The sequence below is a fragment of the Panicum virgatum genome, chromosome 6N, assembly GCF_016808335.1.
Source record: "Panicum virgatum strain AP13 chromosome 6N, P.virgatum_v5, whole genome shotgun sequence".
NCBI classification, from domain to species: domain Eukaryota; kingdom Viridiplantae; phylum Streptophyta; class Magnoliopsida; order Poales; family Poaceae; genus Panicum; species Panicum virgatum.
Window position 1 is genome coordinate 23,192,506 of NC_053150.1, and position 24,762 is coordinate 23,217,267.

The 24,762-nt window shown below is 46.1% G+C and overlaps 2 non-coding genes across 2 annotated transcripts; both read left to right on the forward strand.

Moving 5' to 3' along the window:
* Positions 1–214: 214 nt before the first annotated feature.
* LOC120680356 lies at positions 215–321 on the forward strand. The gene has a single exon (XR_005677625.1). It is a non-coding gene; the product is annotated as a small nucleolar RNA R71 (small nucleolar RNA).
* Positions 322–22,670: 22,349 nt separating this feature from the next.
* Positions 22,671–22,777, forward strand: LOC120680361. Its single transcript, XR_005677629.1, has one exon. It is a non-coding gene; the product is annotated as a small nucleolar RNA R71 (small nucleolar RNA).
* The last annotated feature ends 1,985 nt before the right edge of the window (positions 22,778–24,762 follow it).

Below are 24,762 nucleotides of genomic sequence, written 5' to 3' on the forward strand. Positions count from 1 at the left end.
CATGTCCATCTCCTTGACGGTATGCATTCCGCCTTTGGTTCTAGGCTGGGAACGCTCCTCGTTCTAGCCCTGGCTGGAGACCATCTTCTCGATTAAGGCCATAGCCTTGGCAATTGTCAGGTCGAGATAGGCTCCTCCGGCAGCAGCATCAAGGTGGGCTCTGGATGTAGTCGTTAGCCCGTTGTAGAAGCTTTGGAGCACGAGCCACTCGTCCATCCCATGATGAGGATAGGAGAGTATATATTCTTGCAGCCTCTCCCAAGCTTCTGGGATGGATTCCATTCCCTTCTGCTGGAAACTTGAAATTCTTCCACGCAGGGCATTGGTTTTGCCCAATGGGAATAACTTAGCGAGGAACGCCGTGGAACATTTGTCCCATGTGCTGATGGCCTCCTTATTCTGATAAAACCACTATTTCGCTTTTCCCAGGAGGGAGAAAGGAAACAGGCGGAGCCTAATGGCATCAGCCGTAACGCCCCGAATGGTTACGGTCTTGCATAACTCCAGAAAATTCTGGAGATGGGCATTGGCGTCCTCATTCGGCTTGCCACAGAATGGGCTAGCCTGCACCATGTTTATGAGGTTGGACTTCAGCTCAAAGTTCACATTCCCAACATCAACGTTGGGTCCAGTTGCCACATTGGCAGCTGAGGGGACGGAGAAGTCGCGGAGAGTCTTCTCGGCCATGAGATCAGTTGATGGTGCTTGGGAAGCTGGTTCGCTTGTCGACTGTGAGATCGGAGGAGGAATGACATGAGGTCGGACCCTTCTCACGAGCTTCTTGGGATTTTCAACAAAATTTGTCGGCAAGGAGAAACCAGACATACACTACCCTATTTTCATCCAATTAGGAGAAAACAAAAAGATAAACACATTAGCCTGTATAAGCAGTAGCAACCTCTTACTTATATTGCCATGTTTATGTACTTAGTAAATATAATTTAAACCTAGTGCCATCCCCGGCAACGGCGCTAGAAATGCTTGCTGGCATTTCTTAGCGTCACCACTAGGAGTGGTTAGTTCCTAGCAACGGCGCCTCGAAGATGCCGTGTGGTATGTCTTAACGTTTACAGAAGGATCCGCAAGCGCACGGATATACCGTTGTAGCATTTCACCCGAAAGTATTCAGGGTATCATTATTTATATTTTCCCAAGGGATGGCTAGGTTGTGTAAAGTGTATTTACTTAGTTACATAACCATGACACGTATGAGCAAGATGAAGACCACTGACTATACAGGGGTAAGTGATAAATGAATGATAATCAGGGAAATGTGACACACACAGAACAGCCAACTCTCATGAATAAAGAATAGACAAGCAATCCTAAGGTTAGTAGGAGCATAGGCAAAGATTCCTAGTACACTATTTATGTTAGCAGATAAGTTATGTTAGCCACATTGCTTAGAGCTGCAGGTGCCGGGAAATTAGGGACATCGGGGAGAATGACCCGCACTGGAGAACATCCAGTCTCGTTTCATCTTTGCATGAACTCCTACACCGTACCCGAACACCGGGGAGCACGCTAACCGAGAAGCAGCTTCCAGCGGACTGATAGGGCTGTCACCACCTGCGGTCTACCCCAGTCACACCGTGGAGCACTGTCATATCCAAAGGATCCCGCATACCCGGGCACCATGCCCGCATATGAGGTCACTACCCTAGCACCCCTGGGTCCCCCACCCTTCGGATGGACAGGTAAGATGCTAAGGCAAGCCCGAAAGCACAGCAAACTGATATTCTTACCCAGATCATCTGGTCTAAGCATGCAACTAGAATAACTTGGTAAAGCACATATCAAGGCTAAGCAAGCTACGGACATAGCGAGATAACCAAGAACAAACTCAATATGAATAGCATAACAAAAGTCGAAATATAAAGCCATACCAGAGGCCGAGGATTGCTCGCCGACCCCGAGGACGACTGGATTCGCTAAAGAGATGAAGTACTAGCCTAGATCCACAACCCTAAGGAGTACAAGTCACAAGAGAGTGTAGAGAGAGAGGCTTCGAAGTGGTGTGTGTGATGTGAGTGGTGGGAGGCCCCTTTTATAGTGCTTGAGGTCGGTTCCCGCCATCTGCTTGTATGGAAACATGGTCAACCGCCTTCAGGAGGATAAGATCGAGCTTCCCACCAAAACTCAGCCTCAGGGGCTGCCAGGTGGGGTCGGCCAACCTCCCTTGGCGCCAAATCCCACCAACCTATGCTGGTTGACTGCTTGGTGGGTCCTGATGTCAGATGGTCGGTGCCAGGGCTTGGTTGGTCGGTTTGGTCTGGTTTGTGGGCCTCCTTTGTTCGTGTTACACAGGACACGATCATCTGTGTCTTCTGTCTGCGTATTCATCATGTTTTCATCTTATTCCGGACTTGTGCTCCTGAGAACATAAATTCTCGAAAACAACTGTGGAGCTAGGTTAGTGATACAAATATGCGAGTAAGAGGTATAGTTTTCCTTCTTTAATGATTATAGTTGACGGTCATATTTTGCACTTAACGACCGTCAACATCCGACGCGGGGGTGAGCCTCTCCATCCTCGGGAACACGTCGTGCGCGTGCCGAACCACCCTCCGCTGCCCTTCTTCGCCACGCTACCACTCTCCGTCACGTTGTGGCGCGTGCCGCGCCCCTGGTGCGCCCAGGCGCTATGTCAAGGCAAGCCGCTGGCCTTGACCCGACCTAGAGGAGCTGCTGGCCCCCTAGGTGCACCGGTCAGTGGCTTGGGGCACGGATTTGTGTGGATCTAGCACTTCTAGACTCCTTTGTTATGCTGAGTTATTGTAAAATTCATATAAATTTGTGTAGACCTCCAAAAATTGTGAAACATCTTTTGTTGGATTCGTCTGGTTCATATCAGCTCAGAAAAAATATTGCTTTGCATGTTACTGTCTTATAGATTTCTTTATGGTTTAATGTTTTAAAAGTGATTAAAATACTTAGTTAATTGTGTACTGCTGTAAAAATGTCAAACTAAATGTTTATTAGAATCCTTGTGAAATGCTCTTTCCAATAGTGCCACTTGTTTTCAAGCACCTTTACAATTTAATAGCATTTTAGTGTGTTTTCTTGTTTGTTGTCTGAAAGATTGTTTAGTGTATATATCTTTGCTAAAGATGCTAAAATAGTAAAAACTGTTCTGTTAGCTTTATTTTCATGTCTAGTCTCTGTGGTAAATTTCTTAGATTTGTTCAATGCAGGTTGATTGTGTTTACTGATTTATCTTATTTAGAGTACAAACTTGCCATTCTCATAAGTAATTCTAGAAAAATGATTTTCCTACAAATCCAACTCTCATGAGTTTGTTTTGATGTCCTCTATGTGCTAAATTTATTTCATGATTTGTGCTTGTTGTCAGAATTCATTTTTCAATTCTTGCTTATGGTGTTCTTGTTTAAGTTCTAGAGGTGCGTGATGAGTGTTGTCTATGTTTGTGTTGTGCATTATCACATGTGGTACTATTCTTGTCAGTGTCTAGACGTCGCGGTGCAGCACCAACTAGTAATGATGCTACGTGTCCCTGTCTCTAGATGGTTGATGCAAGATGAAACACAATGACATGGGGTTTATCCAGGTTCCGGCCGATGGGGCCGTACGTCCAGGGTGAACATTGTATTATCTTGCACTAGGGTGCTTGTAGTAGGGGTTATAAGCTTGGGCAAGAGAGGGAGAGAAACTCCCAAGTCTCAGTGTAAGTGAGGAGTGATTGAGGCAAGTGCTAATATGTGGGGAAGAACGTGCTCAAGTGTGTGTGTCTTAGAGAGTTCGACCCCCTTGGGAAGAGGTCCGCCTCCCCCTTTTATAGGCTCAAGAAGGGGCAGATTACATGCGCAAAATGACCTTGGTTTCATCATCCTCTCCCCGAATCGGGGGGAGCAGTTGGTAGTTCCTGTTGCTGAGCACTGTGAGGCATGGACATGGGCATGGTCGTCATCCTTGGAAGCTTTTAACCATGCTTGGAATGTGTCATCGTCCTGCGGCATCCGTGGACGGCATGGCGACAGCTGCAGGGCGCGCTGTCCTCTGCGTTTGATCGGGCGGAGCACCGAGGGTGTTGCTGATGGCGGTCTTGTCTTGGTTAATCGTTGTATCATGCTCAAGGGTCGTTGCCCATGTCTGCCGAGGGTCCTGCAGAGGGGGAGTACAAAGGTTTGGTAGCACAGTGGCGGGCATAGTGCTCGTCATGTCCGTGCAGCGCTTGGCGAGTCTGCATAGTGCTGGGAGTGGGGGGCATAGTGACCGGAGTTGTTGGATGGGATTCCGGTCACGTCCACTGTGCGACGTGGCTGCTGACGCCATCTGACACCCACACTATGCCACGGGGTGGTTCGCAATAAGTGCCCTGGTCCCGTCAAGTGGGAGGGTTGCCGAGGGGGCCTCGAACGAGCCAGAGTGCTCCCCCCCCCCCGTACCGAGGACCTGCGGAGGGCTCGATCGAGGGGGCCTCAAACGAGGTGGAGTTTCCTCCCATACCGAGGCCCTGCGAAGGGCTCGACCGAGGGGGCCTCGAACGAGGCGGAGGTGCAGCGCGCTGCTAGGGGCCTCGGACGAGGCGGAGATCGCTCTGCGGCCTGTGAGGCCTCGGATGAGCCATGCTCCGGTGTTGGGCCGTGGGCCAAGCACATATTTGGGCCTTTGGCCTAGAGAGGATTTGGGCGTGCAAGCATAGATGATGGCAACGCACCGGGGTGGCCTTTGGACTGGTTGCCTAATTGTGTTTTGCATTTTTGAAAGTGTTTTAATCCCTAGGTTATGGTACCCCATATTATGGTACCCAACAGTAGCCCCCGAGCCTTTGTAGGAGTGTGTATCAGTCCTGCAGAGGCTTGAGCCCTTGAGGTAGTGGCTCGGGTGCTAACTTTTCGGGGTTTAGTCCTTCGAATTTGTGAAATGTCCTCCGCGGGGGCGCATGAGCACTCGTCAAAGGGCTATGAGTGGTTAGTTCCTAGCAACGGCGCCTCGAAGATGCTGTGTGGTATGTCTTAATGTATACAGAAGGATCCGCAAGCGCACGGATAAACCGTTGTAGCATTTCACCCGGAAGTATTCAGGGTATTATTATTTATATTTTCCCAAGGGATGGCTAGGTTGTGTAAAGTGTTTTTACTTAGTTACATAACCATGACATATATGAGCAAGATGAGGGCCACTGACTATACAGGGGTAAGTGATAAATTAAGGATAATTAGGGGTAATGTGACACACACAGAACAACCAACTCTCATGAATAAAGAATAAACAAGCAATCCAAAGGTTAGTGGGAGCATAGGCAAAGATTCCTAGTATACTATTCATGTTAGCAGATAAGTTACGTTAGCCACATTGCTTAGAGCTGCAGGTGCTGGGAAATTAGGGACATCGGGGAGAATGACATGCACTGGAGAACATCCAGTCCCGTTTCATCTTTGCATGAACTCCTACACCGTACCCGAATGTCGGGGGGTACGCTAACCGAGAAGCAGCTTCCTGGCGGACCAACAGGGCTGTCACCACCTGCGGTCTACCCCAGTCACACCGCGGAGCACCATCATATCCGAAGGATCCCGCATACCTGGGCACCATGCCCGCATACGAGGTCACTACCTAAGCACCCCCGGGTCCCCCACCCTTCGGATGGACAGGTAAGATGCTAAGGCAAGGCCGAAAGCACAACGAACCAATATCCTTAACCAGATCATCTGGTCTAAGCATGCAACTAGAATAACTTGGTAAAGCACTGATCAAGGCTAAGCAAGCTACGAACATAGCAAGATAACCAAGAACGAACTCTGAATGAATAATATAGAGAAAGTCGAAATACAAAGCCATACCAGAGGCCGAGGATTGCACGCCGACCCCGAGGATGACTGGATTCGCTAAGGAGATGAGGTACTAGCCTAGCTCCACTACCCTAAGGAGTACAAGTCACAAGAGAGTGTAGAGAGAGAGGCTTCCAAGTAGTGTGTGTTGAGTGTGGTGGGAGGCCCCTTTTATAGCCCCTTGAGGTCAGTTCCCGCCAAGTTTATACATGGAAACATTCATAACCGCCTTCAGTAGGATCAGATCAGAATTCCTGCTAAAATGCACCTGAACGGGAGCCAGGGCAGGTTCGGCCGAACCATGGGTTCTGTCGGCCCCACCTTGGCACCCCCGGCCACCGTCTTTCTTCGTGTGTCTGCCCTATGGGTCCTGATGTTGGTACGTCAGTGCCGGGGTCCAGTTGGTCGGTTTGGTCTGTCAGGTGGGCCTCTTTTGCATGAGTCACGCAGGACGCGACTTCTGTGACTTTGTCTGCGTATTCTTCGTGTTTTCATCTTATTCCGGACTTGTGCTCCTAAAAACATAAATTGTTGAAAACAACTGTGGAGCTAGGTTAGTGATACAAATATGCGAGTAAGAGGTATAGTTTTCCTTCTTAAATGAGTATAGTTGACGGTCATATTTTGCACTTAACGACCATCAACAACACCCCCAAGCTAGCCTTTTGCTCATCCCTGAGCAAAACAAGGCGCTCGTTGTTGATCAGGAGTTGCTACAATGTTGAATTTCTAACTTATACTTAGGCACAACCGAATGCTTCTTACCTTGATTTTGAATAAGTTGGCCTTTTGTTCTTACCTCTTACCTTACTCCTGTGGAGCTTTTAGCTTCACCACATCATTGGCGGTTGAGAGTCAGAATGGTATCATAGAGTGCTCATATTTTTTTCTCTTTAGCTCAACCGTCAATCCGGAGGTTTTGTAAAGTTTTTCAAAAGAAATTTATAAAGTTCCTCGGATGATCTCTCAGATCGCTCAATGTGTATAATTCCTTACCAAGGCTTTTTATTGTGCCTTTCTTCCTCAACCTATCTCTAATGGCTGTTTTTGTGGAGCTGTAGGTATGGAGGATTTGAAGGCATACCTGCTTCTCATATTTTGCTAAGTCAAAGACAGGATCCAAAGGAGAAACAAGTCATAAACATTGATCAAGATGTGCAAGTGTGTGGATATTTTTGGTGGATGGTGTATGGACTCCGTTGTATGCACCATCTCTCACTTTTTCTTTCTTTTTGGATAAGGGGCTATTTTTTTTTACATGCCTAGGCATGTGGCATACCTTCTTTGGGTATGCGTCTTTTATTCTCTCTTTTTTTTTTGACATGTCGAAGCATGTGGCATACCTTCTTTGGGTATGCATCTTTTATTTTTCTTTTTGCATAGCCCCATATCCTTGGCATATTTTTGAGAGAGAGTGGTGTCATACATGGACATGGAGTTTTATTTTGTGGATGGATATGTGCTTACTTCTAGTGTAGAAGCATAGCATGTGGTGGAAACATGTACGTGATCTTGATCATGGGAGTATGAAATGAATCTAATTTGTATAGCCCAAGTAAAAGAGGGATGGTTAGCGAATGGAAATTGTACAAATGGAATTCCGCATTGGCCAACGGAATCTAATTTGTATAGCCCAAGTAAAAGAAAATCAAAGAGTCATTCGGGCCTTTCTTGAGTGTGTGACCTTGGATAAAATAAGCCTCCTCGATATAAGCACGGTCGCCCTCAATGAAGGGAATAAAATTCCCCTCTAAGGCACCGATATGTGTAGCGATACGAGTAATCAAAGAAGTGCACTTAATAGGACCTGTCATCCTGAAATTCAAAAGCCATTGCCCAACCAAAGCTTGCGCGGGGGAGATTTTGATCTTGTTGACCATGGCATAAAGAATGAGCAACTCATCGTTGCGCACGGGTCGGACAACTTGACCCGAAATCCGACCCCAAAACTCATGACGATTAAAACCTCAGCAAGCTTGGTCCAGAGATATAGGCCAGCGTTTGTTGAAATCGAGGTAGCCGGCAAAAGTTTTCCAAGAAAGCAAATATTCTTTCCCGAAAAGTCGAAAATAAACCCCGTTTTCCACCTCCCGAAGAGTGCAAAGAAATTGGATGGTGAGGAGTCGAGAACCATACTCCTCAACGGGAACGAAGTTATCCCATCCAATTTCATGCCAAATGTAAGAGAAGTCTTCGTACATACCTGTTTTGATGAGGAGGTCCGGATCGAATGCTCGGGTGTGGACAAAGCTTCTGTTCTCGAGGATGGCGTAGCCTTGTCGTTCATGATCATCTCGCAAGTCGAGGTACGGTGCATCTTTCGCATCAATCTCTATGACCTTGGCTTGTGGTTCGGCTTGCATCTCTTCATATTGTTCCTCTTCCTCGTAGTCCATCGTGCTTGGTGTAGGTGTAGGTTCGGGTGTGTACGAGCTTGAGCCACCCTGAGGACGGGATGAACTTCCACCCGTCATCTTCTTGAATGCGCTGGAGACCTTCGATCCTATGCCTTTCATGATGGAACAAAAACGAATGCAACTCAAAATGGGTTACGTCAGTGAAACCGAATTGAATGTTCTTACCCGTGAGTTGCTCCTCTTTTCTTGCAGCAAAGAAATGAGAGAGAGAGGTCTCTTGAAATCAAATTTTGAGCAAAAATCCAAAACCCGAGAGCAAAGTTTGACAGAGTTTGAGAGGGAGTGAGTGAATGAGAGTTGAGTGTGAGAGCTCAAAACTCACTCCTCGGCCTCTATCTAAAGGGAGAATGGCCAGGCACCATTGGGAGAGGCCAGGCTCAACGGCTAGTGACCTTAGGAAAAGGCTGGGCCCACTAAACATTGGCAGGGGACCGGCTGACCCAAGGGTTCAGCCGAACCCTAGGTGGGCCACCCTGCTGACAGCTAGGGCCCACTGCCATTCTAACGGTCAAAAACTTTTAAAACTTTGATGCCGGCCAAACTTCGCTTCGAAAAGATGTTCAAATTTATTTTTCAAGGGATTTTCATGCTCGGAAATATTTTTGGATTTTTGTGAAGGAAAGAAAAAGTGCTAGAAAAGTTTCTAGCATGCAAGGTTGTTTTGAAAATTCAAATATGCAGTGGAACAAATCGAAAAAGTCAAGAAAAGCAAATTGATGGAGGGTGAAATTGAGATACATACCGATTTACCTTTGGCAAGGGCTCATCATTTAGAGTCTGACGAGCGGGACCTTTCTCTTGCTGTGTTTACTACTGTTCGGCTCGTCTTGGAGAATTGGACGAGGACGAGCTTGTGACCTTACACCACACCTTCTTTGGTCGTCTTCTCTTTGATCTTGTGGTCGTAGGTCCTTCTGGCTGGGGTTCAGGTGCACCGCAGAGTGGACTTCCATCGTGAGCCTGCTGGATCACGAACCTCTGCTCCTTCCTGTGGAGGAATTTAAAGAATATATTGTCGACCACGATGCAGAACTGGACTTCTCCAGATCCAACATCGATCCTAGCCTTCACATTGTTCATAAACGGTCGTCCGAGGATAAGGTCTAGTCCCGAGTCTCCATCCATGTTGAGGACGACAAAGTCAGCTAGGACGAAGCAATTCTGGATTTGTACGTAGATGTTTTCGACTATCCATTCGGAATGTCGGACTGTGGAATCACCAAGTTGTACGAACATACGGGTCTGGGAAAGAGCAGGATACTGTAATTGCTCAAAGATTACCTTGGGCATGATGTTTATGCTTGACCCAAGGTCGCAGAGGGCCCGTGTGTAGGATTGATCGAAGATGGAATAGCTGATCATGGGCACCCCTGTATCTCCATGTAGTTTCGCTATCAGCCCGGCCCACGCATTTATCCTTGGGTGCGTGGATTGTCCTGCATGGTTAGTGCGAGAAGTCTGCCGGGGAAAGTTGCCCCATTCAGTAGACATCATATTTGCAGTTTCAATGGGAGACTCGGGTTGCCCTAGGATCTTCCCGTTCTCAGAGACAGGAGCAGCAGCAGCGATTTGAGCAAGTTGAGTTTCTATCATTTTGTTGAAACTTAGTTGATTTTTATGAGTGTTGGCATTTCTTAGCATCGCCACTAGGAGTGGTTTGTTCCTAGCAACGGCGCCTCGAAGATGCCATGTGGTATGTCTTAATGTTTACAGAGGATTGCTCGCCGACCCCGAGGACGACTGGATTTGCTAAAGAGATGAAGTACTAGCCTAGCTCCACTACCCTAAGGAGTACAAGTCACAAGAGAGTGTAGAGAGAGAGGCTTCCAAGTGGTGTGTGTTGAGTGTGAGGAGGGAGGCCCCTTTTATAGCCCCTTGAGGTCGGTTCCCGCCAAGTTTATACATGGAAACATTCATAACCGCCTTCAGGAGGATCAGATCAGATTTCCCACCAAAATGCACCTGGACGTGAGCCAGGGCAGGTTCGGCCGAACCATGGGTTCGGCCGGCCCCTCTTTGGCGCCCCTGGCCACCGTATTTCTTCGTGTGTCTGCCCTGTGGGTCCTGATGTTGGTATGTCGGTGCCGGGGTCCAGTTGGTCGGTTTGGTCTGTCAGGTGGGCCTCTTTTGTACGAGTGATGCAGGACGCGATCTTCTGTGACTTTGTTTGCGTATTCATCGTGTTTTCTTCTTATTCCAGACTTGTTCTCCTGAAATCATAAATTCTCGAAAACAACTGTGGAGCTAGGTTAGTGATACAAATATGCGAGTAAGAGGTATAGTTTTCCTTCTTAAATGAGTATAGTTGACGGTCATATTTCATACTTAACGACCATCAACAACACCCCCAATCTAGCCTTTTGCTCGTCCCTGAGCAAAACAAGGCGCTCGTTGTTGATCAGGAGTTGCTACAATGTTGAATTTTAAACTTATACTTAGGCACAACCAAATGCTTCTTACCTTGATTTTGAATAAGTTGGCCTTTTGTTCTTACCTCTTACCTTATTCCTGCGGAGCTTTTAGCTTTACCTAATCTTTGACGGTTGAGAGTCAGAATAGTATCGTAGAGTGCTCATATTTCTTACTCTTCAGCTCAACTGTCAATCCGGAGGTTTTGTAGGGTTTTTCAAAAGAAATTTATAAAGTTCCTCGGATGATCTCTCAGATCGCTCAATGTGTATGATTCCTTACCAAGGCTTTTTATTCTGCCTTTCTTCCTCAACCTATCTCTAATGGCTGTTTTTGTGGAGCTGTAGGTATGGAGGATTTGAAGGCATACCTGCTTCTCATATTTTGCTAAGTCAAAGACCAGATCCAAAGGAGAAACAAGTCATAAACCTTGATCAAGATGTGCAACTGTGTGGATATTTTTGGTGGATGGTGTATGAACTCCTTTGTATGCACCATCTCCCTCATTTTCTTTCTTTTTGGATAAGGGGCTATCTTTTCTTTTTATTTTTTTTTGACATGCCGAAGCATGTGGCATACCTTTTCGGTATGCATATTTTATTATTATTTTTTTTGACATGCCGAAGCATGTGGCATACCTTCTTTGGGTATGCATCTTTTATTTTCTTTTTGCATAGCCCCATATCTTTGATGTATTTTTGAGAGAGAGGTGTCATACATGGACATGGAGTTTTATTTTGTGGATGGATGGAATTTTACTTACTTCTTAGTGTAGAAGCATAGCATGTGGTGGAAATGTGTACGTGATCTTGATCATGGGAGTATGAAATGACTCTCACTAAGGGTGTTGACGTTCACTAACGCCCCCGATTTGTATACCGCAAGCGCACGGTTCGTGGTAGCTTTTCCCTTAGAGTATTCCCCCAAGGTTTATCAATCCGTGGATGGACAATGAACTTACTAGGGTTTTCCATCTAATCTAACGGATCTATCCTAACATGAAGCATTAATTGCATATAAAAGGTGAACCTTTGATAAATATGAGTGATGTACGAAGGTTGATCTCATCCATGAACATCGGTAAGGATAAAGCATGACCGAAGGCATGACTAAACCTATCACACGCATTCTAGTTGTAGATCTAGCTAAACGAGTAAGATCAACATGCATCTCATCCAAAACCTCTTTAAATCAAAACCTCCAATCCGATCCCTCGATACCCAACCTACTCTGTGGAGACGGCCTGTCACGACGCCCCCCTTTTCAACGGGATACCCTGAAGCAAGTCGAACCCCCTTTGGGTAGATCCGGTATGAACTCCTAGCCACCATAGCTACAAGAACACCCCACGCAATCTATCTCGAGAATAGATCTAGGAATAAGCACACCCAAAGCAAGAACGAAATCGAAAGAGGAGAGACATGATCGCTAAATAGATCGGATGACATGAAGACATTACTCACATAATAGATTCGTTTGGATCGCCACCACCGCGTATACACCATTGACGACTCCAACTAGCTCATGAACTCCACCATGACACAACCACGCAGGGAGGCCATGGCGGCTAGGGATGGCCTAAGCCATCTCCTAAACAACTTCGAAGACTTGCGGCGGCCGTCGTCTCCCTCCGGTCTTGGCCCTAGGTTTTCGTCGAGTTCTGGTTGGATGGATGCCTCGAGTTGAATAAGGTGCGAGCTATTTATAAGCCGAGGAAGCCACCGGTCGAAGGGGAAGGCAAACCGCCTCAGAAAAGGGCTGGGCCGGCCGGCCCCATGGGCCTAGGCCGGCCGGCCTACCCCTTTTCGGGCTCGCCTCGGTCTCATCTTTGGCGTGTAGACCCCTCGCATCTTCTAGAGTTTCTGTCCTTCACGATTGCACCCCTTTGGACGTTGTTATCTTGGAGATATCTTCGAGGAAAGGATAGGATAGGGAATCCTTCCTTAAATCTTCATTTGCTTTGCTAAATCCCGAAGTATCTTGATCTCATCTTCGTGGGCTTGGTCCTTTGGGCTCTCTTGGAGGATGGATGTGCATGAATGTGCTTCGAATCAACATGGGCTTTGGTCCTTCCTTTGGGCTTTGGCCTTCGTCTTTCTCCATGTTAGCGCTCGATCACGGGCCTCGTCATTTCATGCTCCAAAATAAGCCAAAAACCTGCAAAAACGAAGTTCCTCCAAAATATATGTGCATATGTGAAAATGACCAATAATTAGGCCGGGGTTAGGACGGTTAGTGATTTTGATATTGAATTCATGCCATTATCAAGGATAAACAAGGGATAAAATGGGTACTTAAGGAGCGCCAACAAAGGGTCACACCAATTTGACAAAACTCAATGAGACAGCAAGCTGCATATGTGGAAGGTTTTGCAATGAAAATCAACATACGACTTTGGATAGGAATTTCATATCATTGAGGAACTTTTATTATTATTTTTGTGTTTTCAAAATTAAATACTCTGGATGTCAAGTATCACATAAGAGAAGATCATAGAAACTCTATTTAATCATATTAGAGCTCACAACAACTTAGATTTGGATCATGCTTTTCGCTACCCACAAGTTTCAAGTTTAAGATTTGAACATTTTTAAGCCACCAAACCCAAAACTAGGTAGAACATAAAGTTGTAACTAAGCATATGAAGGAAATTAACAGAGCAACTATTCATCATCTCAACAAGGAAAAACTTACACCATGCTTAGTACACATATTAAAGGAAAATACTTTTGGTGTTTTCTAAGTTTTTCAAATTTTTATTTGTTTTTAGTTATGCAATTTTTTATGGATTTTCTGATTTTGCAAATTTTTATGGGTTTCATGCAAGGTTATGAAAGCAGTAAAGATAAATAATACATGTTACCTCTCGTGGGGGTCCTCCCCCAGGCTAGTTTCAGGCCCACTACGGCTGATCGGGGTTGAAGCCTGTCTAGCGGCAGTATGCCCTCCACTCCTCCTGTCGCTGCAACTACAACTGCTCCATATCATGGAGTCTTTCGCTAGTATGACGCTGCCATGCTTGGGTACTATTGATGTGTTGGTTTAGTGTCTCTTGTATGTTGTCGCCCTGCACCCGCAGCTCACCTAGCTGCTGGGTGATGTCACCAAAACCTCGAGATGAAGACGTCCGTCTGATGAGGTTCTGGGCTCCACCAGAGCTGGAACTGGTGGACCGGCGGCCTGGTGCCTGCCGTGTCCACTCCTCAGTGCTGGCACTGTGCCATGACAAACCACCGGCCTCATGCTAATATGCTTGATGTGGCTACTGAGGTGGTGGTGTCGGCTCTGCTTCCCTTCTAGTCCTGCTTGTCATCCTGCCGGGCAAACCAGAAGATCTATGTCTACGACCCCCTTCTCGTGGAATGAGAGGGATGGTTAGCGAATGGCAATTATACAAATGGAACTCCGCATTGGGAAGCGGAATCTCATTTGTATAGCCCATGTAAAAGAAAATCAAAGAGTCATTCGGGCCTTTCTTAAGTGTGTGACCTTGGATCAAATAGTCCTCGTCGATATACGCACGGTCGCCCTCAATGAAAGGAATAAAATTCCCCTCTAAGGCACCAATACGTGTAGCGATGCGAGTAATCAAAGAAGTGCACTCAATAGGACCCGTCATCTTGAAATAAGAAAGCCATTGCTTAACCAAAGCTTGCGCGGGGGAGATTTTGATCTTGTTGACCATGGCATAAAGAATGAGCAACTCATCGTTGTGCACAGGTCGGATATCATCTCTTGGGAAGAGAGTGATGGTCAACCACTTGTGCATCAACTGAAGAGTTGGATTATCAATATCGCTGCACCGAGGTGCAAACTTGCCATGGACAACTTGACCCGAAATACGGCCCCAAAACTCATGATGATTAAAACCTCGGCAAGCTTGGTCGAGAGAAATAGGCCAGTGTTTGTTGAAATCGAGGTGGCCGGCAAAAGTTTCCAAGAAAGCAAATATTCTTTCCCGAAAAGTCGAAAGTAAACCCCATTTTCCACCTCCCGAAGAGTGCAAAGAAATTGGATGGTGAGGAGTCGAGAACCATACTCCTCAACGGGAACAAAGTTATTGTGACACCCTAGGTGTCTGCACAGTAGAATTGCATTTATTTTATGCATCATGTGCTTATTTTGCTTGAAAAAGGATCTTATTGTAAAAATCTAAGGGTAGTTGTGTAAATATGTTTTAATGCAGGGTCCTTTCTATAACTTAATTTGAATAGGGAGAGCAAATATTGCTTTTGTGGAGGGTTTATTTGTAAAATTTAGTGTAATCATTGCTTGGCAGAAAATTTTGCTTTTTAGTTTGAAATTAATCTGAATTTGCATTGGAAAAGACAAAGTCCATTAAATTCAAAATCCTTCCTATGTTTTCAAAATAACTCCTTAACCGTTGGTCAAATCAATTTTTGCACAACATCAAAGTTGTAGATCTTGAAAAATTGAACAACTTTCATGTTGGGCACTTTTTCATTTGAGGCCTAGTTTAGGAGATATTTTTGTTTTACATTAGGGCCCCTAAACTTTTTGGAAAATACAAATCAGTCCAGACTTCATCTCCCACCTCTCTGCTTCTCTGTTTCTCCCTGCCGCCGGCGTTGAGCGGCGCCACCCACCGCCGTGGAGGGCCGCAGACCACCTCCTGCTCTCTGTGGCAACCACACGTCGTGCCCGAGCTCCTCGCCGCCCTTTTCCCCTCACGCTGGAGCTTCCCCGTCTCTGCCATGCACACCCGAGCCCCAGACGGCCGCCACCTCGCCACCGCCGTGGCCAGCCCAACGCAGTACCCCGGACCCCCATCTCTTGCGCGCCCCAGCACCTAGAGCACCCCAGCAACCCAATCCACTCGCTCACTCGCTAGCTCCCAGCCCAGAGCCCCCAGAACACCGCAGCCGCCCCGCCCAAACACCGGTGAGCTCGAAGCTCACCGTCGACCCGCCATTCCAGACCCGCTCCGCCCGCACTGACTCCACCATTAGCTCCGCCTCGTCCTCGCACAGCTCGCAGATCTCTCCTCCTCGCCCAGAACCCACCGGAGCACCCTCGCCGCCGTTCTCCTCCGCCGTCGGCGCCCTGCTCGTAGCGGACCCGCCTCCTCCGACCGTTCCAGACCCGGCCAAGCACACCTACAGGTGCGCCCTGACCCGGTGAACCTCCCTAGCCCCTCCACCCTCACCACCGGCGACGAGCTCCGCCGGAATCGGCCGGTCAAACCTCCCTCCCCTGCTCTGACTCTGGCCAGGGACTCCCCTTCAAATACTTTTAGAATTCTAGGGTCCTGGATGCAAGTTTTCAATCCTTTCTCATATGTTTCTAGGCTGAACTTTGAAAATAACTAGAAATTCGTAGAAAAATCAGAAAAATACAAACCCAAATTTTTTGGAATCCTTGTTACAAGAACTACAAGTTTTGTTACATGCATATCTTCATTTTTGGTCTGTATTTTAATCCAAGAAAAAGAATATAATAAATAGACTTTATTTGTTCCATGAGTTCTACTCAGTAACTGTATGTGGTTTTTGGCTAGGATGTGTCTTGCAGTGTTGTTAGAATCTGGTAAACATTTGAAACCTTTTTGACATTATTAGCTAGGTCAAAGTTTCAAGATTCTTAAATCTACTAGTTTTGCTAATTTATTTGTACTGTTAGAAATATTCAAGTTTTGTGTGTGAAACTTTTTCCATGATCATATGTTACTAAAACCTTGATGTTGCCCAAGTTTGGAAAATTTTAAATCTGTTTAACTATTTCTTTGATTTAATGCTTGTTAAGTAGGCTTTAATTGTGATAAATAGTTTCCTTACTTAGAAAATTCTGATAATTTTTGTAGAACTCTATTTTGGTTATATGTTCATGTCTGTAAAATTTAGGATCCATAAACACTATATAACTTCCTATACTAATTAGTTTTATCATATGTGGTTTAATTTTGTCAAACTTATTACTTCAGTTTTATGCCTAGATAAATTCTGAAAAATTTATTCTGAAAAATTTTGAGCTTCATAAGTGCTGTATTTTGTTCTGTAGAATTTGATCTTGCTCTAGGTGTAGTCTGAATAACTGTTTTATTCTGATTAATTGGTGGCATGAAATGGAATGAATTTTACAGGGTAGATTGCTCTCTGTATTTACTGTTTGAAGTAATTTTACTAAAGTTAGATACTGTTTGTATACTGAGTTACTCAATTCTTTGCAAACCATGATTTATATGCTATATAAACTAACTAACACTTACTTTGTAAGTTTAATCAAATTGTTTTGTGAAGTTGATCTTGTTGTTTTGTGTAGTAATCATTGTTAAATAACTACCCTATAAACGCTTGCCCATATGAATGTTTGTTTGCTAAATGTTGGACTACAACTTTATCGTGAAGTGTGTTTGTGTAATACTGTTCTTGCATCACATATAGATACGACTGCTCTAGCAGATGGGACGTACGAGCTGATCCCGGAGTCCGAAGAAGGTGATCAAGAGGCCCAGCTGAACGCCACCATACTGACTAAAGACCCGGACCAAAGTCCGGAAGAGCCTAAGGCTGTTTTAGCTAGCGACTACCGAGAAGGCAAGCCCCGGGCATAACCCATATTTCAAATTATTACAATTTATCATTATTACTTACTTTTGCATTTACAATTCTTAGGATTTGAATTGAAACCCTAGATGCATGATCCTAGGAACCTATGTACTGAACACTAGACCTGAGTTCGAATAATTGCTAAGCTTATAGGACCGGTAAAAGTCGAGTGATTGCCTGTCACTCGCGAGCTCTATAGGAATTGCTTGTTTACTTTCTGCTATCATTATAAGGACGACGGACGGGGTCGTGTTCGATATAATGACCTTGTGTGAGACCCCGTCTGTATTGATGAACTTGCTAAGGTCGCGGTGTGTGGTAGCGGTGGTTAAGTTTTTGAACGTACTAGCCACATGCCGTAAATATGGTACGCGGTAAGCCTAGTAGCCGATCGGACCGGAGAGTGGATATACCTTTCACTCTCTCTTAGAGATAGGTTTTTATTTATGTTTATGTTGGGCAACATCGCGGCTACAGGGGGGAAGATGGTGCCCTGTAGTCGGGGAGAGTGACACTATCCACAGGTCGGAATCAAAGGTAAACGGTTGTTTGGGAACGACCCGACGGTGTTCCAAATGTGTGTGTTAGGTCTGCCTGGCCAGGTTAACAAATTTCAATTCGAATCGTCTGCTTCTCATGGTTTGGGACTGCTTGATCCCTTTGCCACATAGAGTAATAAGAGTAACATTATTATGATCAATCTTGATGTTTGCTTAAAATTCTACCATGGTTGAATAAGGAGTAGTTGCTTACATAGAATGGTTAATCAACTAGAATCTTGGAAGCTAAAATTTGAAAGTAAGGACCTACTCTTTATTGCTTTTCAGCAAAAGAAAAACCAAAGCCTACAAAACTCTGCATAGTCTAGCTAGGTGGACTAAGTATATCCGTTGACGGTTAAGTCTTGCTGAGTATTAGAATACTCAGCCGTGCTGTTGAAACCTTTTTCAGGTATGAGTTTTGAGGACCAGATCGCTAGTCTGTCTTGGCCCTGCTCTTTGCCTCCTGGCTGGTCCGTAGAATGGGATCCATCTTTGGCCGACAATGACCCCGATGAGTGATACCTTGCTTGGGCTAGCTTGGTATACTTTTGCGACGTGTTGTTGCCGTCGAGTTTTCTTTCCGCTGCTTAAACTCTAAACATGAAACTTATGGCTTGTATAACTGTTTTACTAAGTTTGGAACTGTAATATTACTTTGAACTTGTGTAGTAACTACTATGCCTGTGTTGTAAAATATGTATGGTTGAAATATCTCTGGACTCGCCTTCGTGCGAGGTATGCTTGTTCGATCCGAGAACCGGTGGTTGTATCGGGACGTTACCCGACAGACCAAGAATTGTTCCGTTTGAAGTGCGTTTGTGTCGGTGTTGCCCTTACGGTGATGGCCAGTGCACTTGAACCGGGATAATTCGGGTGGTTCTACCACAGTTATCCCATCCAATTTCATGCCAAATGTTAGAGAAGTCTTCGTACATACCTGTTTTGATGAGGAGGTCTAGATCGAATGCTTGGGTGTGGATGAAGCTTCTGTTCTTGAGGATGGTGTAGCCTTGTCGTTCACGATCATCTCACAAGTCGAGGTATGGTGCATCTTCCGCATCAATCTCTATGACCTCGGCTTGTGGTTCGGCTTGCATCTCTTCGTATTGTTCTTCCTCTTCGTAGTCCATCGTGCTTGGTGTAGGCGTAGGTTCGGGTGTGTACAAGCTTAAGCCCCCCCGTGAACAGGATGAACTTCCACCCGTCATCTTCTTGAATGCACTGGAAACCTTCCACCCTATGCCTTTCATGATGGAACGAAAACAAGTGCAACTCGAAACGGGTTACGTTATTGAAACCAAAATGAAAGTTCTTACCCGCGAGTTGTTCCTTCTTTCTTGCAGCAAAGAAATGAGAAGGAGAGATTTCTTGAAATCAAATCTTGAGCTAAAATCCAATGAAAACCTGAGAGCAAATTTTGAGAGAGTTTGAGAGGGAGTGAGTGAATGAGAGTTGAGTGTGAGAGCTCAACACCCACCCCTCGGCCTCTATTTAAAGAGAGAATGGCCGGGCACCATTGGGAGAAGCCAGGCACAACAGCTAGTGACCGTTGGAAAAGGCTGGGCCCACTAGCCGTTGGCAGGTGACTGGACGACCCTAGGGTTCGGCCGAACCCTAGGTGGGCCACCCTGCTGACAGCTAGGGCCCAATGCCCTTCTAACGGTCAAAAACTTTTAAAACTTTGGTGTCGGCCAAACTTTGCTTCGAAAAGATGTTCAAATTTATTTTTCAAAGGATTTTCATGCTCGGAAATATTTTTGGATTTTTGTGAAAAATAGAAAAGTGCTAGAAAAGTTTCTAGCATGCAATGATGTTTTGAAAATTCAAATATGCAGTTGGAAAAATCGAAAAAGTCAAGAAAAGCAAAATGATGGAGGGTGAAAATGAGATACGTACCGATTTACCTTTGGCAAGGGCTCGTCGTTTAGAGTCTGACGAGCGGGACCTTTCTCCTGCTGTGTTTACCACTGCTCGACTTGTCCTGGAGAATTGAATGAGGACGAGCTTGTGACCTTATGCCACACCTTCTTTGATCGTCTTCTCTTTGATCTTGTGGTCGTAGGTCCTTCCGGCTGGGGTTCAGGTGCACCCCAGAGTGGACTTCCGTCGTGAGCCTACTGGATCACGAACCTCTGCTAATTCCCATGGAGGAATTTAAAGAATATATTGTCGACCCCGATGCAGAACTAGACTTCTCCAGATCCAACATCGATCCTAGCCTTCACACTGTTCTGAAACGGTCATCCGAGGATAAGGTCTAGTCCCGAGTCTCCATCCATGTTGAGGACGACAAAGTCGGCTAGGACGAAGCAATTCTGGATTCGTACGTAGATGTTTTCGACTACCCCTTTGGGATGTCGGGCTGTGGAATCTGCAAGCTGTACGAACATACGGGTCTGGGAAAGTGTAGGATACTGTAATTGCTCAAAGATTACCTTGGGCATTATGTTTATGCTTGACCCAAGGTCGCAGAGGGCCCGTGTGTAGGATTGATCGAAGATGGAATAGCTGATCATGGGCACCCCTGGATCTCCATGTAGTTTCGCTGTCAGCCTGCCCCACGCATTCATCCTTGGGTGCGTGGTTTGTCCTGCATGGTTAGTGCGAGAAGTCTGCCGGGGAAGGTTTCCCCATCCGGTAGACACCATATTTGCAGTTTCAACGGGAGACTCAGGTTGCCCGGGATCTTCCCGTTCTCAGAGACAGGAGCAGCAGCTGCGATTTGAGCAAGTTGAGTTTCTATCATTTTGTTGAAACTTAGTTGATTTTTATAAGTGTTGGCATTTCTTAGCATCGCCACTAGGAGTGGTTAGTTCCTAGCAACGGCGCCTCGAAGATGCCATGTGATATGTCTTAACGTTTATAGAAGGATCCGCAAGCGCATGGGTATACCGTTGTAGCATTTCACCTGGAAGTATTCAGGGTATCGTTATTTATTTTTTCCCAAGAGATGGCTAGGTTGTGTAAAGTGTATTTACTTAGTTGCATAACCATGACACGTATGAGCAAGATGAAGACCACTAACTATACAGGGGTAAGTGATAAATGAAGGATAATCAGGGGTAATGTGACACACACAGAATAGCCAACTCTCATGAATAAAGAATAAACAAGCAATCCTAAGGTTAGTGGGAGCATAGGCAAAGATTCCTAGTATACTATTCATGTTAGCAGATAAGTTACGTTAGCCACATTGCTTAGAACTACAGGTGCCGGGAAAATTAGGGACATCGGGGAGAATGACCTGCACTGGAGAACATCCAGTCCCGTTTCATCTTTGCATGAACTCCTACACCGTACCCGAACGTCGGGGAGTACGCTAACCGAGAAGCAGCTTCCCGGCAGACCGACAGGGCTGTCACCACCTGCGGTCTACCCCAGTCACACCGTGGAGCACCGTCATATCCAAAGGATCCCGCATACCCGGGCACCATGCCCACATATGAGGTCACTACCCTAGCACCCCCGGGTCCCCCACCCTTTGGATGCACAGTTAAGATGCTAAGGCAAGCCCGAAAGCACAACTAACCGATATCCTTACCCAGATCATCTGGTCTAAGCATGCAACTACTATAACTTGGATAAACACTGATCAAGGCTAAGCAATCTACGAACATAGCAAGATAACCAAGAACAAACTCAATATGAATAGCATAAAGAAAGTCGAAATACAAAGCCATACCAGAGGCCGAGGATTGCTCGCTGACCCCGAGGACGACTGGATTCGCTAAAGAGATGAAGTACTAGCCTAGCTCCACTACCTTAAGGAGTACAAGTCACAAGAGAGTGTAGAGAGAGAGGCTTCCAAGTGGTGTGCGTTGAGTGTGAGGAGGGAGGCCCCTTCTATAGCCCCTTGAGGTCGGTTCCCGCCAAGTGTATACATCGAAACATTCATAACCGCCTTCAGGAGGATAAGATCAGATTTCCTGCCAAAATGCACCTGGACGGGAGCCAGGGCAGGTTCGGCCGAACCATGGGTTCGGCTGGCCCCACCTTGGCGCCCCTGGCCACCGTATTTCTTCGTGTGTCTGCCCTGTGGGTCCTGATGTTGGTATGTCGGTGCCGGGGTCCAGTTGGTCGGTTTGGTCTGTTAGGTGGGCCTCTTTTGTATGAGTGACGCTGGATGCGATCTTCTGTGATTTCGTCTATGTATTCTTTGTGTTTTCTTCTTATTCCGGACTTGTTCTCCTGAAATCATAAATTCTCGAAAACAACTGTGGAGCTAGGTTAGTGATACAAATATGCGAGTAAGAGTTATAGTTTTCCTTCTTAAATGAATATAGTTGACGGTCATATTTCATACTTAATGACCATCAACAATAAGCAGAAGAAAGAGTTTCAACTTCATGTATGCTTTCTAAAATTTTGCCATTAGCAACAAGCTTCTTGTTTAATGATTCATTTATTTTAGCATGGACAAAGACTAAGTCTCTCAAGGAGGGTTGGTTCGAATTGAAATTCGAATTGAAATTTGAGTTATAATTGTTACCTCCTTGGAATGGTGGGCATGCTTGACCCCACCCCTGGCCTCCTTGTGGACGAAACCCGGTGTTGTTGTTGTTAATGTAGGCTGCATCTTCATGGGTCTCGGGGTAGTCATTCCCTGAGTGTCCACCATCACCACAAACCTCGCACGTAAAGTACGAGTTCATGGCTTGAACGGGAACAAGCTTTTATTGCCGATTCCCTTCGTCAAGCTTCTTCATTAGGAGGTCCAGCTTGGCGGCAAGCATGTCCGTCTCCTTGACGGTATGCATTCCGCCTTTGGTTCTGGGCTGGGAATGCTCCTCGTTCCAGCCTTGATTGGAGACCATCTTCTTGATTAAGGTCATAGCCTTGGCAATGGTGAGATCGAGATATGCTCCTCCAGTAGCAGCATCAAGGCGGGCTCTGGATGTTGTCATTAGCCTGTTGTAGAAGCTTTGGAGCACGAGCCACTCGTCGATCCCATGATGAGGACAGGCAAGTATATATTCTTGCAACCTCTCCCAAGCTTCTGGGTTGGATTCCATCCCTGTCTGCTGGAAACTTGAAATTCTTCCACGCAGGGCATTGGTTTTGCCCAACGGGAAGAATTTGGCGAGGAACGCCGTGGAACATTTGTCCCACGTGCTGACGGCTTCCTTGTTCTGATAAAACCACTGTTTCTCTTTCCCCGGGAGGGACAAAGGAAACAGCCAGAGCCTGATGGCGTTAGCTGTAATGCCCCGTATGGTTACGGTCTTGTAGAGCTCCAGAAAATTCTGGAGATGGGCGTTGGCGTCCTCGTTCGGCTTGCCACAGAATGGGCTAGTCTGCACCATGTTTATGAGGCTGGACTTCAGTTCAAAGTTCATGTCCCCAACATCAACATTGGGTCCAGTTGCCACATTGGCAGCTGAGGGGATGGAGATGTCGCGGAGAGGCTTCTCAGCCATGAGTTCAGTGATTGATGGTGCTTGGGAAGCTGGCTCTCTTGTCGACTGCGAGATTGGAGGAGGGACGATGCGAGGTCGGACCCTTCTCACGAGCTTCTCGGGATTTTCAACAAAATTTATCGGCAAGGAGAAACCAGACATACACTACCCTATTTTCATCCAATCAGGAGAAAACAAAAAGATAAACACATTAGCCTGTATAAGCAGAAGCTATCTCTTACTTATATTGCCATATTTATGTACTTTAGTAAATAACTTTACACCTAGTGCCATCCCCGGCAACGACGCCAGAAATGCTTGTTGGTATTTCTTAGCGTCATCACTAGGAGTGGTTAGTCCCCGGCAACGGCGCCAGAAATGCTTGTTGGCATTACTTAGCGTCATCACTAGGAGTGGTTAGTTCCTAGCAACGGTGCCTCGAAGATGCCGTGTGGTATGTCTTAACGTTTACAGATGGATCCGCAAGCACACAGATATACCGTTGTAGCATTTCACCCGGAAGTATTCAGGGTATCGTTATTTATATTTTCCCAAGGGATGGCTAGGTTGTGTAAAGTGTATTTACTTAGTTACATAACCATGACACGTATGAGCAAGATGAAGACCACTAACTATACAGGGGTAAGTGATAAATAAAGGATAATCAGGGGTAATGTGACACACACAGAATAACCAACTCTCATGAATAAAGAATAAACAAGCAATCCTAAGGTTAGTGGGAGCATAGGCAAAGATTCCTAGTATACTATTCATGTTTGCAGATAAGTTATGTTAGCCACATTGCTTAGAGCTACAGGTGCCGGGAAATTAGGGACATCGGGGAGAATGATCCGCACTGGAGAACATCCAGCCCCGTTTCATCTTTGCATGAACTCCTACACCGTACCCGAACATCGGGGAGTACGCTAACCGAGAAGCAGCTTCCCGGTGGACCGACAGGACTGTCACGACCTGCGGTATACCCTAGTCACACCGTGGAGCACCATCATATCCCAAGGATCCCGCATACCCGGGCACCATTCCCTTATATGAGGTCACTACCCTAGCACCCCCAGGTCCCCCACCCTTCGGATGGACAGGTAAGATGCTAAGGCAAGCCCGAAAGCACAACGAACCGATATCCTTACCCAGATCATCTGGTCTAAGCATGCAACTATGAATAACTTGGTAAAGCAAGTTACGAACATAGCAAGATAACCAAGAATGAACTCTGAATGAATAATATAGAGAAAGTGGGAATACAAAGCCATACCAGAGGCCGAGGATTGCTTGCCGACCCCGAGGACGACTGGATTCACAAAGGAGATGAAGTACTAGCCTAGCTCCACTACCCTAAGGAGTACAAGTCACAAGAGAGTGTAGAGAGAGAGGCTTGCAAGTGGTGTGTGTTGAGTGTGGTGGGAGGCCCCTTTTATAGCCCCTTGAGGTCGGTTCTGTGGCGGAACCACCCAAAACTACTGGGCCCGGGTACACTGATCTTTGTTGCTAAGCAACTTTGACCCAAATTGGCACTCACCGGTAGTTCCTCGAGTGAAGCCTCGATAAAAGCCACGCTATTCCAGGATCAGCAGACAACACTCACACGAAGGTGAGCCCAGAGATTACAACACAGAACATTT